Below are 25,452 nucleotides of genomic sequence, written 5' to 3' on the forward strand. Positions count from 1 at the left end.
ACCCCTAGCTTCTGTGCTGTGTGTTGAAATGAAGTGATATGTACAGTACAGTAAAAAAAAAAAAAAAAAAAAAAAAACTCCGAATTCGCTCAACCACGTTAAAAGAAAACCAATGTGCTGAAAACTTTACAAAAAAAAAAAAAAAAAAAACACTGGGTGGGTAAAGTGAATAGAAAATATAAAGATAAAAACAGATTTCACAATAATTACAATAAAGTCACTATACAATCACAATTTCAACCAGCAACAACATCAGCAAGTGATTTTGAATATAATGTGATCATAATTTTAAATATAATTTTCTAATAAGTCTATAACACTTTCATTTCCAGTTTTCAAACGCAAAATTAATTATATACAGAAAACAAGCAAAGAACATTTATAATTCGCGAGAGTGCAGAATTCAGTCAGTGAATGCGTGCACTGAACAAAACTCAGGCATTTCAGTGATGACTCATCTGAACCAAGTGTTTTGCACAAGTACTGAAAAGTGATGCCAAAAACTTTTGATCCCCACCCAGGTGGCTGGTACCCTTATAGGTCATAAACCCACCCTTTCCATGTAGTCTGATGGGACGTGAGACAAACGAAACAATCGAATAACACTTCATTTTTTTTTTTTTTTTTTCATCATTTTAGTTAGATTTTATCATGCTGATGTATGTTCAAGTGTTTTTTTTTTCCTAGTAAGTTTGCTTTCGATCTTGTGATTGGGTGTGCTGGAGTTTGGCCGGGACTTTGATACCGCAGCTCCACCTCATGATCATTACTGCGCAGGCTCGAGCTTTAAATGAATCACTGCTATGCAGACTCTGGCTCCAAATGATGCAATTTTCACAAGATTACAGCAGCCATACTGAGATGTTTTGGCTTCAGTTTTCTATAGTAGAAGGAAGTGGAGACTTCGTCCATCTTTTTTTAGTCTATGATCTGAACACCTCTGATTGGCCATTGCATTCATATGCTCAATAAAATCGTGTGTGATTGGTTATAAACACTGTAAAAAAAAATGCTTAAACAAGAAATAAGATCCAGCAAAAGCTGATCTACATTTAATGCCATAATCAACACTTTTCTTTCATTGTCATGTTCAGTTATTTGTGACAGTCATAATAGATCAATAATAGTTATAATTATTAATTAATTATTAATATTATTGTAATAATAATAGATTGTAATAGTTCAACTGTCCCAGGGCATTTTTGTCCAGTTTGGTGTCATTTTTGGACTATTTAGGTCCATGCACACTGAGTCTGAAATTCTTGTTTGAGATTTTTGCATATTAAAAAATTAATACGACCTCGTTTTGTGTCAATCACGTTTATTCACTGCCTCTGAAACTTTCATGTGTCATAAAAAAAAAAATCGGATTAAATTTTCTGCATTTTTTGCATCTGTAGCATGCATTTTGAGAAGTGTATTGACAATGGAGAGCCACTGTACAAGCGATTAATTTCGTCTCACAGCACAAAGCACTGTATGACAAACAAAATGTGAAATCAACTGGATCACAAAAATTGGTGGTCTTTTTTTTAATATGTAGCACCATTATCACTAAGAAAGCATCAAAATAATATTTTTAATAAGAGAGAGGACAGTAAAATCATCGACACTGCTTGAAGACTCCATTTTGTATTGTTTTTGTGAATTTTTGTGTTTGTGGGGGTGGGGGGGGGGGGGGGGGGGGGGGTGGATGGTACTCTCTTTCTGGGATTGCAAACATATTGTCAGTGAATGCAAATTTTATCAGGGAAATTAACACAAAACCTTTCCCATCACCATGTTCTTTAGGGACTAACCTGAAGAAAAAATATCATTTGGCTAGAGATCATATACTGTAGATCTAATTGTTACAGAGCTTAATTTTAAACAAATACTAAATACAGGAATGTAAATTAACTTGTTACCCATGTTTAAATCAACTTTCTTATTATTCTATTATTTTCAGATCTAGAGAGTCACCTTCGTTGATTTCTTTTAGTAAGCAGTTGTCTTCATTTTCATTGATTCATCTTGTCTTCTCTACATTTGTTCATTGTGCATTAAGGAAGAGTTTTCCCAAACCAGCTTTAAGATAACTCAGAGCATCTTTATTCACTTCTTCAGTTTCAGCATTTCTCCTCATTTCCTCAAGCTCTCGGACCACAGCTTATTTTCCCAGCCTCCCTCACTCTGGGGATGAAGAAATCGAGATGCTGAAGAGTGAAGGCAGAGTCTGGTTTTAATGCGATCTGAGACAGATGCTTGATGTTATTGTAAGCATCAGACAGAAGAATGGACTTTTGGTCATCAAGCACCTGCAGGTCCATGTCAAGATGATCCATTATAACTGAAAACCTCTTGTACTGTTCTTGAGCTTTTTCATACTGCTTTTTTAAAATTGTCAAAATCAAGAATCATACTCATGTTTTTGGATGACATATTTCTTGTTTTCTTTGACGTGTTTGCTGTGGTGACACTTCCCTGTGCATACGGTGCAGAAGCCATCTTTCATGACTTCACATTTGCTGGGATTTGAAGTCCACCAGCAGTCAAACTCATGACAGTTTTCCTCACAGACAGTGCAAGTCGTCGCCTTCCTGTGCTTCCATGACTTGCTTTCAATGGGAACCTTAATTTTAACTGGCTTTTTGATTTTAATACTAAAGTTTTTATGCCCGTCAATATTTTCCCTGTTTACTCTCATTGCCTCTTGAATCTGACATTTTTCAGCTTTTTTCAGCTCTTTTTCTTGAACTCGCAACTGTAAGTTGCTGATGTATGCTTCAAATCGAAATGCGCTCGACCAGGACATCTGAAGTCAACTCTAAACTTCTGTCTGTTCTTTTCATCCAGAGACCGAAGGAAATGCTTCATGCCATCTATGCTGTCTTCCCAGGCGTCTCTTTGAGCCCGAATCTGACGTTCTTTAGTCTGACGGGCATCAGCCTGCCGATTGTTGAATAAGAAATAAACAGGTTGGCCTCTTTTGTCTCGTCTGCAGGGGATTTTAGCTTTATTAATGGCGCTGATGACATTTTTGGGTGCCATACCATCGGAGTGTGTGATTAAAAACACAATGTTGTCCACAATGTCTTTTCCAAACAAAGACAGAACTGAACTGATAATGTAATGCTGTCTGTCTGAGAGACGATTCTTAGACGCTTGAGTCACAAAACACACCGCGTCAACTTCGCAAATTCCATCATTGCTCTGAAACAGAGTGGCTAAATTCTCAGCAACTTCCAGATCTTTGTCCAGTCCTCTAGTGTCTCCGTAACCTGGAGTATCAATGATGGTAAGAGACATGGGACTCATTACAGGAAAGACCTCATACACTGTGATTTCAGAGGTTTGGGATTCTGATTGATCTCCTTCTTCTTCTTCTGTGATTTCATACCATTCTTCATCCTCAAACTTTACATTCAGTAAGTAGTTGACCATAGTGTTTATGAGAGTCGTCTTACCAGCGCCGGTCTCTCCCACCAGCAGAACAATTTTATTTGGTTTACTAGTGTCTTTTATCCCATAAGTCCATTTTCTGACTTTCTCATTTTCATCAAGCACTTTTCTCACTGTGTCTAGACGAAATCGTTTTGGAGGCCCTCGATCAGTTAGAGTTGATCTGCTTAGTGAAAGGCCTTGCTGTCTAAAATATGAAGGGAAATATTTGTCAGAATATTTGTGTTGCAAGAATCTACTACTTCTACTAAAGTCACTGAAGCCATCTAAATGCAGTTTACATTTAAAAAACTGTCTTATGGTCAGATGTTTTATATAATTTAAAGTCCAAAGTATACTTTGGTTGTGATGCAAACACTTGATACAGCACACATTAGCATATTTTTTTTATTAAACCACATAACTACTTTTTATGCTCAGCTCGCACATGCATCTTGATGGTTTTGTACGGTGGCCGAGAGCTCAACGCGCTGCAACTTAAGAAAACACATGCAAATTTAAAAAACACCAGCAAATGAAGAAAACATCTTCATCAGTTTGACAACACAAGTGTTGCAAATCCTCACAACACATGCAAATTAAGAAACGCGCTGCAAATCCTCACAACACATGCAAATTAAGAAACGCGCTGCAAATCCTCACAACACATGCAAATTAAGAAACGCGCTGCAAATCCTCACAACACATGCACATTAAGAAACACGCTGCAAATCCTCACAATACATGCAAATTAAGAAACCATTAATGAAGCACTGCAAAAAAAAATTCAATAACCTTGGAATTATATTTAGTTGAGGATATTAAAGTTAGCCATCTTATACAGTAACGTTTCACAGTTAATCGTGCAATTATTCAGCTTATTTAGGCTAATAATATCCAAAAGACAAAGAAATCATGCAATCAGGGTGTTTAAAAAAAAAACAAAAAAACTCACCTTTCAGTTCACCAACAGCTCCACTGACCAGTAGCCACTGCACAATAAGCAAATCCCAGCCGGGTCCAACACTTTTTTGGGTCCCCTTGAAACATTTCCATTGTGGTCAGTGCTATTTGCAGCGCGTTTCTTAATTTGCATGTGTTGTGAGGATTTGCAGTGCATTTCATAATGTGCATGTGTTGTGAGGATTTGCATCGCGTTTCTTAATGTGCATGTGTTGTGAGGATTTGCAGCGCGTTTCTTAATGTGCATGTGTTGTGAGGATTTGCAGCGCGTTTCTTGTTTTGCATGTGTTGTGAGGATTTGCAGCGCATTTCTTAATTTGCATGTGTTGTGAGGATTTGCAGCGCATTTCTTAATTTGCATGTGTTGTGAGGATTTGCAGCGCATTTCTTAATTTGCATGTGTTGTGAGGATTTGCAACACTTGTGTTGTCAAACTGATGAAGATGTTTTCTTCATTTGCTGGTGTTTTTTTTCAATTTGCATGTGTTTTCTTAAGTTGCAGCGTGTTGAGCTTTCTCGGCCACCGTAGTTTTGCCCTAATTAGCTATTCCACAAGCTGGCGTCACAAAACCAGGCAGTTAAAAACACAACAACATAAACAAAAAAGATGCAGCGCAGTTGAATGGAAAAATGGAAAAGAGCACAGCATCTGAAAACTTGAACTTTAAGCCAGTTTGGAACTTGAACACATCTTTCACGTGTGAGTCGTGGTGAGTCTAGAGTCTACCATTGTTTTGTTTTTTTGTTTTTTTTTTGTAAATTGAAATTTTTGTAAATTGAAATGAAGTGAATCTTCAAAATGCCCAGAGTTGACCTTAAGTATAGTAATTTACCTTCCTGTTAAAAAAAGCACATGAATTTCAAAACTCACCTGAAACTCATGGTGTTCGCTGGAATGAATGTGTCCACCTTACATCAGACCTTCAGCATCACTCTCTAGTCTGCCTACAACAAAACAATTTATTGATTTGTGTAAAACACTGATGTGTGTGTGTGTGTGTGTGTGTGTGTGTATCAGAAAATTGCACTTCAACATCTTTTCACTATCCTAGTGACAAGCTAAAGCTACACTTTTTTTTCTTAAAGTAAAGGAATGAAGGAACTCTACTTTGAGGAAGTAGGAGTTAGGCATAGTTAAAGTTAGATCTAGTGTTGCTTAAATAACTTTGTTACTCACAAAAAATGATATGTGGCATAGCGGTATAAATTATAGACCTTATTATTTTTATATTGTATTTTTATATTATTTTTAGATGTATCTTGTCCTTTGTAAAGTTCTGCAGACACAATAACGTCTTAGTTATGTGCATAACCCTCGTTTCCTGATGGAGAGAATGGAGACGTTATGTCGTGACAACATTATGGGGATTCACATACCTGAGCCACTCCCCGTGCATATGGGTATATAAATAGGTGACAGGTGCATCCACTCTTCAGGTTTTATGCTGAGGAGCCAAACTTGTCCTTGGCCGCCAGCGATGGTTCGAGGTTGTGGCAAGGGGACATAACATCAGGAAACAAGGGTTATGTACGTAACCAAGATGTTCCCTATCTGTCGGTCACTACGAATTATGTCTTGACGACATTATGGGGCCTTGGAAAGTGCCACAACCTGAACCCCCGTCTCAACCCTATGGCGTAGCAAATGTTGGCAAGCGACCACATTTCAGACAAATGCTACACAAAGTTGTAGCCTTCCCACCACCCCATCGCAAATTTGCTGATGTTGATACCCATGGGGACCACAAGAGAGTACTTCCCTGCTGGAGATAGCCAAGCCGCTGTTCCTTTCCCCACATAAATTTCTTAACAGAAGGGAAAGATTTGCTTCAAGATTTGCTTTTCGAAAGATTTGCTTCAAGTCTTTCCTATTTATTGTTTACAACTTAGGCAAAAACGATGGGGTAGTGAGCCTTCTGGAGAGGGGCGCTACGAAGGCCACACCCTACCCGTAGGGAGGTAACATTTGGAAATTCTCATATGGACTGACCCAGGCCTGGGACAGTTCTACATATGGAATGGGTATCAGGGGCAGGTCCTACCTGGGAGTAGGGATGGAAGCACTGCCAATTGAGAGAACACTCTGTCAAAGGGAAGACACAGGTTTACCAAGAGGGAAATGTCTGCCAGAGAGGCACCGTGTGCCAGCGCAGAGGAGGAGGCAACACTCCGTGTGGAGTGAGCCCTCATCCCCAGGTGGTACCGCACACCTTGGGATTGGTATGCCAGTCCACTATCCAGTGGGCCAACCTCTGCTTGGAGACAGCCTTCCCTTTCTGCTGACGTCCGTAGCAGACAAAGAGCTGCTCAGAGCTTCTAAAGCTCTGGGTGCGGTCCAAGTATATGCTCTGACGAGACACAGCAACACAAGGGCTGGATCTGCCTCTTAGAGAGCAGTGCTTGCAGGTTCACGATGCGATGGCAGCCACATACACTTTCAAGGTGGAGGGTGAGAGCCTACACTCCAACATTTCTCATGGTTCAAATCATACTTATATGACCACCATCAATTTGTAGCAGTGAATGAAGAGGTGTAACATCGAGGCTGAGGCGGCATTAGAATCCATCCGCAGAAGTTTATGAGGAGAAGATATCAATGACAGAATCGTTAAACCAGAGAGTCAGTACTGTGAAAGCAGTCCAATCTTTCAACATACACAAGGGGAATCCACAATGCAGAGATGAGTAGGCAGGCAAAAGGTCCAAACACAATCATCAGTCCAAATCAGGCTAACAGTCCAAATGGGCAATCCAATAAACGTAAAACAGGAAATCAGGCAGAATCATACACAGAACAGGCAGGCAGAATAACAATGGAAATGCTCGGTAAGGCAGGTAAACTGTCAATACTTCGCAATAAGCAAACACACAGACTCTTGTTAAATACTGTTCAAACAGGAAATGAATGTAGAAGCAGAGGGAGCGGTACACAGTCAGTACTCAGGCAAGGGCTCCCACTGCTGGTGAGGCGTTACAGAACCCCCTCCTCTAGGAGTGCCTACTGGCACTCGACGCGGACGTCCCCGTGGTCGTGGCGCTGGTCGATCGGGTCTGGCTCGATGAAAGTCCTCCATGAGAGAGGGATCCAGGATGTCACAGGCAGCTACCCACGATCTCTCCTCAGGTCTATAGCCCTCCCAGTCCACCATATATTGGAGCTGACCCCCTCTCCGTCTTGAGTCCAGTAAATCATTCACCTTGTAAGCTGGAGATCCATCAACATCCAGTGGCAGTGGTGGTTCTCAAGTCTTATTGTCGGGGTCAGCATCCGGGTGGACCGGTTTGAGTAGCAAAACATGAAAGGATGAAGAGATATGATAATTAGCAGGAATCTCTAATTGGTATGTGACTTCATTTATTCTTCTTAGAATCTTGAAAGGACCAACATACCTGGGGCTGAGCTTCCTGCTTGGTAGCTGCAATTTGTGGTCCCTCGTAGAGAGCCAGACCAGCTGTCCTGGTTGGTAGGGAGGATGTGGACGACGTCGCTTTTTGGCCTGGAGTTTCTGCCCTCTCACAGCTCGCTGAAGACGTATGTGTGCACTGTACCACACCCTCTCACTACGCCAGCTCCAATCATCCACAGCAGGGACCGATGAGGGTTTGCCAGACCATGGAAACAAAGGGGGTTGATACCCAAGGACGGACTGGAAGGGAGTCAGACCTGTGGATGTGTGAGTCAATGAATTTTGTGCGTATTTAGCCCATGGAAGGAATTCAGACCATCTGTGTTGTTCTCGGTTGCAGTATGAAAGAGATATCTGCCTAGCTCTTGGTTTAATTGTTCGACTTGTCCATTTGCCTTGGGGTGGTATCCTGATGTGAGGCTGACATTGATGTCAAGATGCTTGCAGAAAGCTTTCCAAACTTGGGATGTAAACTGGGTTCCTCTGTTGCTGACAATATCATCTGGTATTCCATAAATTCAAAAGACTTGATGAAACAGTGCTTGTGCAGTCTCAATGGCTGTGGAAAGTCCTTTTAAGGGGACCAAACAACAGGATTTTGAGAAACGGTCAATGATAACCAGAACAGCAGTGAAGCCGTTGGACAAAGGCAGTTCTGTGACAAAGTCAATAGAGAGATGGGACCAGGGACGTTGTGGGATGGGCAGTGGTTGGAGGAGCCCTGAAGGTAACTCCTTAGGGGTGTTAGATTGGGCACAGACTTGACAGGCTTTGACATAGGTCATGACATCCTTAAGCAATGAGGACCACAAGAATTAATTTTGCAGTAAGCAAAGTGTGCAGGGTATTCCTGGATGGCCAGAGCTAACAGAAGCGAGGACCCATTGCATTATTCTGTGTCGTAAATGTTTGTGGAAAATATTGTTTATCTGGTGGGCAATTGACAGGTGCTGGTTCTTGGAGTTTTTCCCTTTGTATTTCCTCCATTATGTCCTAGGTGATGGGGCGATGACAACAGACAAGGGGAGTATGCATTCTGGTGTGAGGTTTTCTATGGGAAGATCATACTGCCTGGAGAGAGCATCTGCCTTATTATTCTTACTGCCAGGGCGATATGTCACCGTAAACTCGAATCGGGTGAAGAAAAGGGACCAGCGAACTTGGCGTGGGTTTAGTTGTTTAGCACTTTTGATATATTCTAGATTTTTGTGGTCGGTGATTACCTGAAAAGGGTGGACTGCCCCCTCTAGCCAGTGTCTCCATTGCTCAATGGCTGCTTTCATGGACAAAAGTTCTTTATTCCCAACATCATTGTTTCTTTCAGCTGCAGTTAACTTTCTTGAGAAGAATGCACAGGGATACAGTTTACCAGGTTGGCCATGGCGTTGGGAGAGCACGGCCCCGATTCAGCAGTCTGAAGCATCCACCTCCACCACAAATGGAAGATTGGGGTCAGAATGTTAAGGGATGGGGGCTGTGGTAAACCTGACCTTCAGGGTATTGTATGCTTGGCTGGCCTCCTCGGTCCACTTCAGTTTCGAAGACTTTCCTTTCAAGAGAGATGTCGATCATAGAAGCGATCATACTGTAATTCCTGATAAAGCGTCTATAAAAATTTGCAAACCCCAGAAACCTTTGAAGCTCCTTTATGGTGGATGGTTGTGGCCATTCTGTGACTGCCTTGACCTTGAATTCATCCATTTTTACTCCTTGGTGATTGATATGGTAACCCAGGAATGAAGTCTGTCTGATATGAAACTCACATTTTTCTGCCTTGACGTACAGTTGGTTTGCTAGTAGTCGAGTGAGGACGGTCCTGACATGATTGATATGTTCATCTTCAGAATTTGAGTAAATCAAGATATTGTCAATGTAGGCTATTACGTACTGGTTCAGAAGGTCTTGGAAAATCTCTTTGCTGAAAGACTGGAAAACAGCTGGAGCATTGGCAAGCACATATGGCATAACCTGATATTCATAGTGCCCCGTAGTGGTGAGAAAGAGAGTTTTTCCATTCATCGCCCTTGTTGATTCTGATCAGGTTATATGCACTCCGAGATCGAGTTTGGTGTAAATAGTTGCCTCACAGAGTGGCTCTGGGGCTGAAGGAACCAGTGGGAGGGGGTATCTGAACTTCACAGTGACATTGTTAAGTCCTTGATAATCAATACAAGGCCTTAATCCTCCATTTTTCTATTCAACGAAGAAAAAACCTGCTGCAGCTGGAGACGTGGAGGTTCCAGATGAATCCTGATCTTAAAGCCTCTTCAGTATATTCTTCCATGGCTTGGGTTTCTTTTCTGGACAGATTGTAAATCCTACTCTTGGAGGCATTGCATTGGGGAGTAGATCAATGGTACAGTCCCCAAGAACGATGAGGGTGGTAATTGTGTGGCCTTGGTTTTACTAAAGACTTCTGCCAGATCGTCATTATGATGTTAACTGCCTTGTTAATTTCGGAGCTTTCTATGCTAGTAGTGTAACATGGCTGGGGAACTAGGGAAAAGCAATGACTCTCACAGAAAGTGGACCACTTAATCAACTCACCCTGATGCCAGGAAATGATGGGGTCATGAATGGATAGCCATGGGAATCCAAGGATCACTTCATGTTTGGGTGAGTCAATGAAATACAGTGAGATTAATACTTGGTGAAATAAACCAACTTGGATTGTTACTGGCTTGGTCTGATGACATATCCCCTTTCCAACTGAGGTTTCGTTGACAGCTTTGATCTTGATGGGCGGATTGCATGGTTGGGTAGGAATATTATATTTTTTGATGAGATCTTTGTGAATGAGGTTCAGTGCAGCTAGAGTTCTTACTAGAACCAGGAAGTATGACCATATTAGCCCGGTTCTGTAAACACTGCATTGGCTACTTATTAAACATTGTATAGTTTTTAAAATCTTGCTTATTACTTATAAAGCCCTGAATGGTTTAGCACCAATATTCAGATCTGTTAAAGGATTTTTAGACTGCATTAATTAGGTCAACCGGGAACCAGGAACACTTCCCATAACACCCAATATACTTGCTACATCGTTAGCAGAATGACATCTATGCTAATATTAGTCTGTTTCTCTCTTATTCTTCTGAGGTCACTGTAGCCACCAGATCCAGTCTGTATCCAGATCAGATGGTCACTGCAGTCACCCGGATCCAGTACGTATACAGACCAGATGGTGGATCAGCACCTAGAAAGGACCTCTACAGCCCTGAAAGACAGCAGAGACCAGGACAACTAGATGAGCCCCAGATACAGATCCCCTGTAAAGATCTTGTCTCAGATGACCCCCGGGACAAGACCACAGTTACCAGTTGAGTCCTCTGCACAATGTGACTTTGCGCAGCCTGGAACTAAACTGCTGGTTTTGTCTGGCCAGAGGAGAACTGGCCCCCTGCCTGAGCCTGGTTTCTCCCAGTTTTTTTTTTCTTCATTCTGTCACCAATGGAGTTTTGGTTCCTTGCCACTGTCACCTCTGGCTTTTATAGTTGGGGACACTTCATTTCCAGCAATATCATTGACTTGAAGGCAAATGATTGCAAATATACTATTTAAACTGAACTGAGCTGGATGATGGCATCACTGAATTAAATGATGAACTGCCTTTAACTGAAAAATTAGTGTTTACTATTGTCATTTTGCATTATTAACACATTACTTTCCTAATTAATGTTGTTCAGTTGCTTTGACACAATCTGTACTGGAAATAAAGCACTACTCTAATTGTGCATCTTCGGGGGTTTTCTCGGCGAGAAGAACACTAGTTTGCGAACAGACTCCATTTCAGAGCATAGGCTTGCCTGGTTGAGGGAGCTCTAGCCTCAGTGATCGTGTTAACCACCGCAGGTGACAGATCAGCTAAGTCTGCCACGTCCCATCCAGTAGCCACACGTGGAGGTTCCAAAGGTCTGGACGCGTGTGCCAAATGGTGTTGTGCCCCTAAAAGAGGAGGTCTTGTCTCAGGGGGATGCGCCTGGGAGGGGCTGTTGCACGGAGCATGAGTTCCGGAAACCAGGTCCTGGAGATCCAGAAAAGCACAGCTAGTAAGACCTGCTCCTCGTCCCCCCTGACCTTGCACAGTGTGTGTGCGAGAAGGCTCATTGGAGGAAACGCATACTTGTGAGAGCCCGAGGCCAGCTGTGTGCCAGTGCATCCGTGCAGAGGGGGGCCTCGGTCAGGGAGTAATACAGCTGGCAGTGGGAGGACTCACAGGAACCAAACAGGTCCACCTGGGCTTCCCCAAATCGACTCCAGATCAGCTGGTTTGTCTCGGGACGGAGTTGCCATTCTCCGTGGAACGTGAGCTGTTGTGAGAGTGCACTGCTGCACAATTGAGCTCCCCTGGAATGTGGATGGTGCGCAGTGACTTGAGCCACGTCTGACTCCAGAGGAGGAGATGGCGGGCGAGCTGTGACATGCAACGTGATCGTAAACCTCGTCGCATGTAACATGCGATGTACAAATCCTCCCTACCGATGTACAAAGCCGCCGCAGTGTTGTCCATGTGGACCAACACGTGCTTGTCTTGCAGCAGTGGCCAGAACTGCCACAGGGCCAGATGCACTGCCAACAGCTCTAGGCAATTGATGTGCCAAAGCAGTCGGGGCCCTGTCCAGAGCCTCGAAGCTGCCTGCCCATTACATGTAGTGCCCCAGCCCATACGAGAGGCATCCGTCGTGACAACGACATGCCGGGACACTTGTCCTAAGGGCACCCTGGCCCATAGAAAAGCAAGGTCCACAAAAAAAAAAAAAAAAAAAAAAAAAAAACAGAGAAGCAAGGTCTGACCAGGGGCTGAATAGGTGGAGACACGTCAGCGTGATGGTCACTTGATGTGTACCTCGGGACTCAGGAGTGTAGCCAGTGCTGAAGTGGTCTCATATGAAGCAATCCGAGTGGCACGATTGAAACTGTGGATTCCATATGCCCCAGGAGCCTCTGAAAGTGTTTCAGTGGTACAACCGTCCTGCCTCTGAAGGAACCCAGGCAGTCCAGCAATGACTGGGCATGGTAGTTGCTGAGTCGTACTGTCATACTCTCCGAGTCTAACTCCACACTGAGAAAAGAGATTCTCTGCACCGAGGAGAGCTTGCTCTTTTCCCACTTGACCCGAAAACCCCAACTGGCTAAGGTGCGAAAGCAGCAGGTCCCTGTGATCGCACAACTGTTCTTGAGTCCACTTCCTATAACGGGGCAAGGGCACCCTCCACAACCTTCGTAAAGACGTGGGGGACAGGGACAGGGGGGCCCTGTACTGCCATGCCTGACCCTCAAACGCAAACCGTAAAGACGGCCTATGTCCAGGGAGAATCGAGACATGAAAGTAAGAATCCTTCAGTTTGATGGCTGCAAACCAATCCTGGGGCTGAAATGTATCTGATGATGCGCTTCTGCATCAACATCTTGAATGGAAGCTTGTGAAGGGCCTGATTCAAAACTCGCAGATCCAGGATTGGCCGGAGGCCACCAACTTTCTTGGGTACGATGAAGTAAAGGCTGTAAAACCCCTGCTTCATCTCGGCTGGAGGGACCGGCATGACTGAATCCTTTATCAGGAGAATAGCAATCTCCTCGCATAAGACAGGTGCGTCTCAGACTGCCACCGAAGTCTCGAGAACGCAGCTGAACCTGGGAGGTCACCTGGCAAACTAAATCGCATAGCCGAGTCAGATTGTGCGAATGAGCCAATGGGATGGGTTGGGCATTGCAAACCACGCCCCCAAACTCCATACAAGTGGCACCAAAGGGACAATCGACACATCCACAGTGGTGCAGTGGAGGGGAATCAAGCTGGATATGCCCGAAGGCATCGTGTTCTGGTGAACAGAACTCCCCGAGTCCCCAGAGGGACTGGTCAGAGCTGCGTGGACAGGCAATGCGTCTCCTAACCGCAACTTCTTGGCCGCTGGCAAAGGGGGGCATTATGGGCGAGAGTGAGGAAGTGGCGTGTCACTCACTGTCAGCCCACGGGCCTTAAAACCTGAAGGAAAAGGAAATTTCTCTTTCTCTGAGAAAATGGGTACCGCTGGCCCATGAGCCAGTGGCAGAACAGAAACAAACAAAACTGAAGATTCTACACCCGGCCCTCCTCCACGGTTAAGGAGCGGCGCTGTCTTCTTAGAAAGAGCAGCTTCCCACATCTCCGGGTTGCCCATGTCAGGGCCGCTTCATCGACTTCTTCAATGATTTAGTGGCCGGCTGGCACACAGGGGGTGCCGCACTCCTGTGAGAGGCTTGACGCGTTGGCGCTGATGTTGTTTCAGCACGGGGCAGAGCGGCTCTGGAGGATGTAGGAGGGCACCCACGGCGACGAGCAGGCTGAGGCTTGACCCACCGTGGAGCGGTGGCTGGTGCCTCATGCCGGGGCAGGATGTGCTGGATGGCCTTGGTGCGCTTCTCTACTGCCGAGAACAAGAATAAAAGGTCCGTGGGGGCGTGCCCGACAGAGAAGCTCTTATGGTAACCCTTAGATCTCCCAGAGCGCCAGCCGGCAGTCCTCTGCTTGAGCCAGAGAGACCGGGACAGGTGGCGGCAGAGGGTGCCGCTCTTTTTACAAAAAAGAGGCGAGATCACAGTGAGGCCATGTTCATATGCTTGCAATGAATGCATGAGTCATCCACGAACGCAGCCTCAGCGTGTTGGATGCCCAGACACTGAAGACAACAATCGTGTCCGTCCTCAGAAGACAGGTAAGGACTGCAACCAAGAGGACACAGATGGTACGGCATCTTTAAAAAGACGCAAACCATCCATGTTTAGGAAATATGCTCTTTTAGATTGAAGTGCCCAGGGGAATCGCTGACAGCAGGGACACCGCTGTTCACACCGTACCGCCAACCAAGAACATCTATCCGTTGTCAGTAAAAGAACGGCTTTTTGGATAAACAATGGGAACCATGGTCTCCCAGGCCAATTTGGTGCCACTCGAAGCACCTTGTAGTGTCCTCTCCATATTGTGTGGAGATTTGGCAGAATTAGGGGAGTTGGAGAAAAGGCATAAAGTAGTAGATCTGGCCAAGTGTGTGCTAGTGCATCCTGAACTAATGGGCTGGACTTTTTTGTCCATGATAACCACAGAGGACAGTGTATTGACTCCTCTGAGGCAAAGAGATCCACATTTGCTCTGCCAAATCGATGCCAAATCATCTGAACTACATCCGGATTGAGTTTCCACTCTCCCGGTAAAGGTCTTTGATGGGACAAGAAATCTTCAACCACATTCGAAACTCCCGGTACATACATCGCTCTGATGCTTGCCAATCGAGGGAAAGCCCATATCAGAAGGTCCCATGTCAACTTCAGCAAGCGTCTGGACCTGGTGCTGCCCTGATGATTGATATGATATACCACTGAAGTATTTTCTGTCCTTATGAGAACATGATGATTCAGTAATGCCGGTCCAAAGTGGTCCAGAGCTAGCTGCACCACTTTCAAATCCAAAACATTTATGTTTCTCGATGTTTGATCAGAATTCCAGTTTCCCCTGATTGCTATGTGTTGCCACACTGCCCCCCACCCAGTCAGTGGGTGCACCAGGATGTTGTCCACTTTCTGAGGTGATGGTGAGGCTTTCATCAACTTTGAGTCCAGTACTATACCTATGAACTTCACCAACTAACATGGAACTAACTGGCTCTTGTTGAAGTTCACTTTGAGGCTCAGTTGTGTCACATGAGATATCAGAAGACTGGTCTGTTCTATTGCTTGCTCCCAAGATGGTGCACACAGGAGCCAATTGTCCAGATAGGGGAGCAACTGTACCACCTGAGCTTGAATTGGAGATAACGCTGGTGATATACACCTCGTGAACACTTGTGGGGACAGAGCCAGGCCAAATGGCTAAACACGGAACTGTTAGACCTGACCCTGAAATGCAAAGTGGAGACATTGTCTGTGTTGTGGTGTGATTAGCACGTGAAAGTAGGCATCCTTCAGATCTATCGTAGTGAACCATTGCTGTGGGTTGATTGCTTGAAAGACATCCAATGTGCATAGCATGTGAAATAGCAAAACCTTCAGGAACTGATTCAGTTATTGAAGGTTGATAATAGGTTGAACACCACTATCTTTTTTTGGAATTATATAGTAGATTGAATAAAATCCACTTAGCCGTGCTGACCATTCTACTGGCTCTATAGCTTCCTTTCCTAGGAGCTCTATTATTTGTTGTGCCAATATCATTGCATCGTTGGGGTCTCTGACAGTGGTCATCTTGACCCCATTGAAAGAAGGAGCCCACCGTCAGAATTGCAGCTTTTACCCATGAGATAACTTTGCTATGACCCATGGGTCTAGGGTGTTTTTTTTTTTCCAAAAATTGAGCTGCTGGTGTGAAAAACGTCGGACGGCTGGGTCGGATATTTCATGCCTGGTGCTCCCCCCCTAGACATCTGATTAAACTGTTGACCTGCAGCTGTATTTTATGCCTGGATGAGAAGTGCATCTGTGATTCTGCACTGAGGCAGTGGACAGCGAGCATTAGGTCTCAATGCTTCCTCAGGCAAAAGTATAAAATTGGCAATAAATGGATCCACTTCAGGCATCTGCCCCAGGCCATAAGATTCTGCCTCCTGCATTGCTGCCAAAGCCCTGCTTGCACTGGTATGATGAGTAAATGTCTTCTCAATGTAATCTTTGAAAGGAGGAATACTAAGAACAGAAGGTCTTGCTGCACCTCTGAAAAAAGCACTTGAAGGAGCTGCTACTGTCGGGGCAGTGTCCAGGTCTAAACGTGTCAGCGCCACCTGCAGTACTTGTCTAACAACATCCTGATCAATTTCTACTCCTTCCCCTGATCCATGTGCTGTAATGTGAGATTCATCTCGAGAGGTCTGAGAGTGGATTTCAGATAAAAAATCATCTTTCCCTTCACAGAACTGACTTTGAGATGCTGCCATAGACATAGCATCTTCCTCAAAAAAAGGGCAACTCCATACTAGAATTTTCCGTTTCCGGCGGTGGTGCTTCATGTAGTGATGTCTCACGTGGTTGCAGATTAATTAATAAAGACTTAATCTGGGCTAATTCTGATGTCAAGGCATCTACTCTTTTGACTAAGACATTCTCTTTACATATATTACTAGCAGAAGCACTCACTGTTTCTACCCTTTTACACTTTGACGACCCTTTACACTGCTTTAGTAGTGTTTCTGAAGTCAAGAGTCCCTCTACTACAGGTAGCCTGGAAGTCCTTTGATCCCACGACATGGTGCGATAAGTCATACAGGCATCCTGAATGAGGCCCTGCTTCAAATGTTCTATGCCCAAGCAAGATGGGCAGCAGTCATGTCTATCATAGTCTTGTTGAAGAGCCCTACACACAGTGCATGTCAGGCTAAGTCGTTCCATGCTGCCACAACAGTATTACTAATGCCCGAGCGAAAGCACTCTGGGTGCTACATATACTAATGAAACAATAGTGGTGTTTGTTTATTTATTTTTTTTAACAGGACCTAATGCTGATATTACCTGGTGTAATAGAAATATCAGATGTGATACAAAAACTATACAGAGCGAAAACACTCGTAATAGTATAACTCCACTAGACAGAGGTTATTGTCAGAGCAGCCCATCATATGGGGCACAACATCTTCATAAACACAATGCAATGAATGATGTCAGTGAATCACCCGGTCTGTAATAAAGATAATGTTCATTGTAAAAGAGCAAAAGCACTCACCAACCTGCTATATCAACATAGTTAATCCTAACTAGACTTTACACTGAGCAAAAAACACTCTCAATCATACGTCCACAAACTTACCTTCCGCGTCTGAATAAACAGACAAATATCGTACTTCCGATGATAAACTTGATCCGCCGCAACCCCTGGAGGACGCTTTTTGCGCAGCTCCAATAAAATATTTGTTACGAGGTTGTTAAAGACAGAATCGATGGTATTTGATTTAAAGTTTCTCCAGTTTTGCACGTATGCGATAAGATTATAGAGACAGTTTGCCGGATGTCACGGGATTAAATAGGGGAGATCTCCATGACATTCTGGGTCACGTGATGACTTTGTTGTTATTAGACTCGACCTGTGCATGAGCAAGAGAGATAATATTCATTGTGAAGCACTGCCTCTGGCGGTCAGTAAGAACGAAATAGAACAGCACTCTTCATCCACTCTAAAATCAATTCAAATTCCACCAACAAGTGTTTGTATTTATCTTCCATTACTGGGCACCTCTGATTTGCATGCTCTTTTTCTTGTAGTTCACAGAAAGCAGCTCACTCCTTATCAAAATTTAATGGTCATTTCATTTTACAGGCTGACTGACTATCAATTGCTTATCGTTGTTCTTTTTTTATTTTTAATTACTTGCAATTAATACAAGTATAAGAATAAAAAATATATGTGATTCCAGATAGATTGAATTGAATTGAATTGAAATTTATTTGACAAATTTATAAAACTGTACGAAATATAAGTATTCCATACACTTTAGAAAAACTGTCGAGGATAAAAACACAATAAAGCCCTTGGCTTATTTCCATTGCAGCCCTCAATGTTAACATAAAGGTTATGTATACGTGCAGAACAGACAAAGCAACAGTTTCTCCTAATCATATTATAAAATCAAATTAATATCAACATAGTAGAGATAATTCACCAATTAAACAAATACAAATCACAACTGACAATAAAAACACCACTGATTGACACAATTGACAATAAAATCGCCACAAAAACACACTAACTACCCTCACCAAACAGCCATCTTTTTACCAATCTTTTAAAACTCAAAAAATCTTTTACTCCCTTTACTGAAACTGGTAATTTATTCCATGCTATAGCACTAGTATATAAAAATGTATTTTTCCCCACCAAACTCTTAAATTTACGTGGACAAATATTAAAATCTCTACGCCTAGTTCCTCTTCAGGAACTCGAGCTGCGTCGAGCGCTTTGGGGAACGCGTCTAGCGTGAGCGACTCTGAATATCGTGTGAAATCAGTCCAATGGAAGAGCGTGACGTCACGGGCGGGGTGACGTAAGCGACCAGGAAGCTATATAAAAGCACATGCCGCGCAGCTGGCATCAGCTTCGCGTCTTCAGCAAGCGCTCTGTGTGTGCATGTCATTTTGTCTTGTGAGTCTTATTTACTGTTGTCTGTCCAGTAGAGCTCCAAGCAATGTCCAAGTGCAAGGCGAAATCCAAAACATTCTAAAGGCGAATCCGGATCGCGTTTCAGACTGTGTGTCCCTCCCTGGCCCGCGCTACATAACGAGCGGGGATACACACAGTCTGTGCGTGGTCTGCCTGGGTTCGAAGCACGCCGAGTCGGCTCTCGAGGGGGCCGACTGTCCGCATTGTGAGAGGATGTCGGTGCGGCTGCTTCGTTCCCGGAGGGCTCTCTTTGAGGAGGGAGCCTTCGCCAGCGTTCCCCGCGGTGCTGGCCCCGCTTCTGCCGAGGCAGAACGGCAGCTGCACTCGTGGGGTTCGCAAGTGGATCTGACAGAGGGAATGGAGACGGGCGAGTCCCTATCTCCTTCCACTTCTGCCAGATCCGGCGCCCAATCTCTTGAGTCGGAAGCACGCTCTGCGGTTCCTTCCACCCAGGGAGAGGGATCGACACTCCGCCTCTCTTCCTCCGAGGAGGTCGATGTGGAGTCTGTCGACAGGGATTCGCCACCCCATTCGCCTAGGTATGAGGAGCTCTTGGAGGTGTGGTGACTCGTGCGGTGGCCAAGTTTGAGTCTTGACGGGCCCGCCGAGAAAACAACCGAACCGCAGTAAAGCAAGCTCGACGAACGCTTTCTGCGGGCGAGTCAGCCACCTCCTTGCCGGGGACTTCCTTTTTTTTTCCCGATCTACATGAAGAGATCGCTAGATCGTGGAAGAGGCCATTCTCAGCCCGCCTGTATATCCCCTCTTCAGATTACTACGGCAATGTAGTGGGGATTACAGAGCGCGGCTACAGAGCGATGCCCCGGGTGGAACAGACGCTCGCGAGCTATCTGTCCCCCGGTACGGCATCGTCTCTGAAGGCCCCGGCATTGCCCTCCAAGCCGCTCAGAACAACATCGGCTTTGGTGGGCAAAGGGTATGCGGCAGCAGGTCAGGCTGGTGCCGTGTCTGCACACCATGGCGGTGTTACAGGCGTACCAGGCTGAACTGCTGAAGGAGCTTGATGAGGGAGAGGAGATCAAGTCCGATGACATCACTGAGCTCAGAAGGACCGCTGATCTCTCCCTCCGCGCCACCAAGGAGACCGCCCGAGCGATTGGGCGGTCCATGGCAGCTATGGTGGCTGCGGAGAGGCATTTGTGGCTGACCCTGTCTGAAATGAAAGAGCGGGACAGGGTCTGCCTTATGGACGCCCCGATCCAGCCTTCTGGCCTGTTTGGCGACGCAGTCAACACTGTCGTCGACAGGTTTCAGGAGGCTCGCAAACAGGCGGCGGCGTTCCATAAATTCCTCCCTCGTCGCTCCCCTCGGCTCCATCTGGGCGGGAGATGCCCCAGCCGCACCCTAGCTCCTCATACCAAGAGGCTCAAAAGCAGAGCGTCGTCTCTCGTGCTCCCCCGCAAAGGGAACGGGAGCCTCAGCGAGGCTCTCGGCCGAGGTCTTCGAGGCCCAAACAAGATCTGAGGGCAGTCATTGATGCTAAGAAGGCCTCGGCCAAGAAGCCCTGACGCCAGAGAGCCAGGGCGTCAGAGGGCAGCCTCTGCTGGGGTAGAGCGGTGCACACCGCATTAAACGGTGCCCGTCTCGCCTCAGCGCCCTCTGGGGGGCCGGTCTGCCAACCCTGCCAGTGTTCCAGGGCGCAGCGGTCCCCAGCGAGCTTCATTCTCAGTATCTTCCGCCCGTGCGCGTAGCGGGGCTGAGACGCTCGCCACCCCTGCGGGGGCCTCTTACACCAGAGGTCAGTCTCGAGAGACTGATTCCCTTAGTAGATTATTTGCCAGCGTGGAAACTACTGCCAAATGTATCTCAATGGGTCCTGCACACGGTAGAGAAAGGTTACCGTATTCAGTTCGGCTCTGCACCACCGATGTTCAACGGGGTTACTCCGACGATAGTCGGCCCCGAGCAGGGGTCTGGTTATGGAACAAGAAGTGAAAGCCCTATTAGAGAAGGAGGCCATCGAGGTGGTCCCTCCTCAAGACAGGGAATCCGGATTTTACAGCCGGTATTTTCATAGTTCCAAAGAAGGATGGGGGATTGCGTCCAAACATAGACCTGCGGGTCTTAAATCGATCAGTTATGAGACTGAAGTTCAAGATGCTCACGATCAAGCATGTTGTAGCGCAGATCAGGTCCGAGGACTGGTTTGTCACAATAGATCTCAAAGATGCATACTTCCACATATTCATCCTTCCACAACACAGGAAGTTTCTGAGGTTTGCTTTCGGGGGCGAAGCTTACCAATATCGAGTACTTCCCTTTGGCCTCGCACTCTCACCCCGCACGTTCACGAAATGTGTAGATGCGGCTCTGGTCCCCCTGCGCATGCAGGGCATCCGCATTCTCAACTACATCGACGATTGGTTGATTTTAGCTCAGTCAGAGCAGGCTGCGGCTCGGCATCGAGATGTCGTTCTCGCCCACATGGGGGAGCTGGGTTTGAGACTGAATGTCAAGAAGAGTGTACATTCTCCAGTTCAGAGAACCACCTATCTAGGCGTAGTATGGGATTCGACCACGATGCAGGCACGATTGTCCCCTGCTCGTATCGAGTCGATCCTCATCTCAGTCGAGAGAGTCAAAGAAGGCCAGTCACTCACTGTCAAACAATTTCAGAGATTGTTGGGTCTAATGGCAGCTGCGTCCAACGTGATACCTTTTGGCCTGCTGTACATGAGACCCCTACAGTGGTGGCTCAAGACCAAGGGATTTTCCCCGAGGGGCAATCCACTTCGAACTATCAAGGTCACGCGGCGCTGCCTCCGTGCCTTAGACATGTGGAAGAAACCTTGGTTCTTGAATCAGGGCCCAGTGCTGGGAGCTCCTGGTCGCCGTGCAACACTAGCGACGGATGCTTCCCTCACTGGTTGGGGTGCGGTCATGAGTGGCCCACCCTGCCCGCGGTCTGTGGAGCGGTCGCCATCTGACATGGCATATCAATTGTCTAGAAATGCTAGCAGTTTATCGTGCACTGAAGCACTTCCTCCCAGACCTAAGGGATCACCATGTGTTGGTGCGCACCGACAACACATCGGTGGTCTCTTACATCAACCACCAGGGAGGTCTGCGTTCGCGCCCCTTGTACAAGCTGGCGCACCAGATCCTTGTGTGGTCCCAGGGCAAACTCCTCTCACTCAGAGCAGTATATATTCCTGGGAAACTGAATGTGGGAGCAGACATACTGTCGAGGCAGGGGCCGAGGCCCGGGGAATGGAAGCTTCACCCCGAGGTGGTGGAGCAGATATGGAGAATTTTTGGCAGAGCTCAAGTAGACCTCTTTGCAACTCAGGAGACAGCACAATGTCCCCTTTGGTTCTCTCTAGTTCATCCAGCTCCCCTGGGACTGGACGCTATGGTACAGACCTGGCCGAGGCTTCGTCTGTACGCATTTCCCCTATTGCTCTGCTCCCGGGAGTTCTGGCGAGAGTACGCCGGGACGGGCTCCGTCTATTGTTAGTAGCCCCGTTCTGGCCGGGCCGAGTATGGTTCGCAGATCTGGTCTCGCTCCTCGACGGCTCTCCTTGGGAGATACCGATCAGGACAGACCTACTCTCACAGGCGCAGGGCACGATAATTCACCCTCGCCCGGAGCTGTGGAAGCTGTGGGTGTGGCCCCTGAGGGGGCGCAGTTGATAGCATCTGGTCTCTCAACCGAGGTTGTTGAGACCCTCCTCCAATCCAGAGCTCCCTCAACGAGGAAACTGTACGCCCTGAGGTGGAAACTCTTCACCTCATGGTGCAGAAACCGCCAGCTAGACCCAGTAAACTGCCCAGTCGGTACAGTTCTGGAGTTCCTACAGGCCAGGTTCTCTGCAGGGTTGACCCACTCCACGTTGAAGGTCTACGTGGCGGCCATTGCGGCCTACCCCGCCCTTCTCGCTGGTCAGTCTTTGGGAAGACACCCATTAGTTACACGTTTCCTCCGCGGTGCGCTGAGGCTGAGACCTCCAGTACGGTCCCGTATTCCCCCGTGGGACTTTGGTTGTGGTGCTAGAGGCCTTGTGCAGACCTCCATTTGAGCCTATTCAAGATATTTCAGACAGACATCTGACACTCAAAACCGCCTTTCTGTTGGCCATTACCTCTCTGAGGAGAGTAGGAGATTTGCAGGCCCTCTCAGTGGCCCCTACATATCTGGACTTTGCACCTGGCATGACCAAAGCGTTCATATACCCTCGAGCGGGATATGTTCCTAAGGTCCCCTCTGTCACACCACAACCTGTAGTGCTGCAGGCTTTCTGTCCTCCTCCCTTTCGGGAGCCTGACCAAGAGAAGCTAAACTGTATGTGTCCAGTTCGAGCACTGGACGCATACGTCCACAGAGCTGCCCTGTGGAGAAAAACAGACCAATTGCTTGTATGCTATGGTCCCCCCAAGAGGGGTTCTCCTGCTTCTAAGCAGTCTATTAGTCGTTGGATAGTCGAGGCTATCAACGCCACCTATGAGTCCTCTGGTCGTCCCCCGCTGTTGGGAGCCAAGGCTCACTCCACAACACGGGGTATGGCGGCCTCCAAGGCCTTTTTGGCAGGTGTATCCATGCTGGACATCTGCAACGCTGCGGGGTGGTCCACGCCCTCTACATTTGCAAAATTTTACGGCCTAGACATGCCGGTCACTCCAGGCGCATCCGTCCTCTCGTCCTAAGCTGTGCTCTTCGGATACACACTAGGCAGGGGTTTGGGAGTCTGGCAGCGTTGGTACTCGTTCCTCAAAGCGCTCGACGCAGCTCGAGTTCCTGAAGAGGAACGTCTCTAGTCTCTAGGTTACGTATGTAACCCTAGTTCCTCGAGGGAACGAGACGCTGCGTCTCGGAGCCATACCCCCCGGCACCCCTGCCGGCGCTTGCTGGTACTCGAAGCTGATGCCAGCTGCGCGGCATGTGCTTTTATAGCTTCCTGGTCGCTTACGTCACCCCGCCCGTGACGTCACGCTCTTCCATTGGACTGATTTCACACGATATTCAGAGTCGCTCACGCTAGACGCGTTCCCCAAAGCGCTCGACGCAGCGTCTCGTTCCCTCGAGGAACTAGGGTTACATACGTAACCTAGAGACGTTTTATAGGAATGCTGTTTACTCACCTTAAAAAAGTAGTTTTCTAAATAACTTGGAACCACATTATTGACAATTCTATATGTCATACCCATTTTTTAAAATAACACCTTTTTTTTCCACAGTCAATAAACCCAAATCCTTAAAACTCTCGCTATGCAAATGCGATCGAGAATGAAAAAAAAAAATTATACTTATTTAATTTGTTTTTAGTCTTTTGTTTTTTTTTGTTAATGTGTTTGGAAATACTACTTTTAAAATTGTAGGAAGTTATTTGTTTTGTTTATTTTGAGATTTAATTGTTAACCAAGAGGTTTTCGTTTACTGACCAGATAGAGAGAAACATGTCCAGCTAAACGGTATAATTCAGTGGTAACAAATGAATGTAAGATTGTTCTAGTTAAAGTCAAATTTTGTTTGTTCTAGTTAAAGTCGCCATTTATAAAGCAACCCAAACAGCTGTGCAATAATGAATGAAGTGAAAAATAAATCCCTCTAGCAATTTTATTTTATTTTTATTTTTTCAGGCTATTGAAACTTATTAAACTAAGTCAAATGGACAGAGTGTAAACTGAACTTTGATCTTATTCTACATAGACAAAATATATTACAATGTGTTTACTGGTACGTCTCAAGATGCTTTACAAACAAAATTCACAAGTGGAGATGGAGTGAATGTTTTTTTGTTTGAGTAGTCAACATTGGCAGCTAGCATTTTGTTAATTCATAAAACGTATCATAAATGATCATCGACTGGATTTTAAGTGTCCCAGTGCCACTTCAAAAAATCTATATAAATTGAAAGATTTTAAGTGTCATATATTGACCAGGGAATTAAAAAAGCATAAACATTCCTTTGGGAATAAATGGATTTGAATGATCAGCTGAACAAGGAAAATTATAATTTGTCAACAAATCAAGCCTATACAGCACAGCAGTACATAACAGGGAGGAGTGGCAAATGCTGCTGATATACTTAAACAATTATATTTATTAAGTGATGTTATCTATAAAGTATCTAAATAGAGAGGAGGGACAGTTCATGATCTAAAACACAAAATGTGTAAAGTGTGTTTTTATTTACTCTTGCTATATTAGGCAATCTGTTCATAATCATTGTTGTACTGACAACCAGAAAATTGATCATAAACAGAAAAGCTCATATTTGTAAATCAAAAGCAGTCTCATCAAATTCAATCTACCAAATTACTTCAACGCCACACATGTTAAGGGTAAAAACAGAGATTATTCCACTGCCCATAAAATAGGACTAAGAGCAAACTTTCTCTCTTACCTCCTCAGGGAAAATGCTCCTGGAAAAGTGAATAACCCAGAAAATGTGAGATATTTTCAGTCACAGAACCAACAATGACTACCTTGATTTTTTAAAAATCTACACACATTTTTTTAAATCTTCAGAAATATATTATTTAAATAATGGTATTAGAATATGCTCAATGAGCATGCAATCATAT

The 25,452-nt window shown here is 45.5% G+C and overlaps 1 pseudogene; it reads right to left on the reverse strand.

The window, feature by feature from the left end:
• Positions 1-1,741: 1,741 nt before the first annotated feature.
• Positions 1,742-25,452, reverse strand: LOC109058490 (annotated as a pseudogene).

This window comes from Cyprinus carpio, chromosome B7 (genome assembly GCF_018340385.1).
Source record: "Cyprinus carpio isolate SPL01 chromosome B7, ASM1834038v1, whole genome shotgun sequence".
Taxonomy (NCBI): Eukaryota; Metazoa; Chordata; class Actinopteri; order Cypriniformes; family Cyprinidae; genus Cyprinus; species Cyprinus carpio.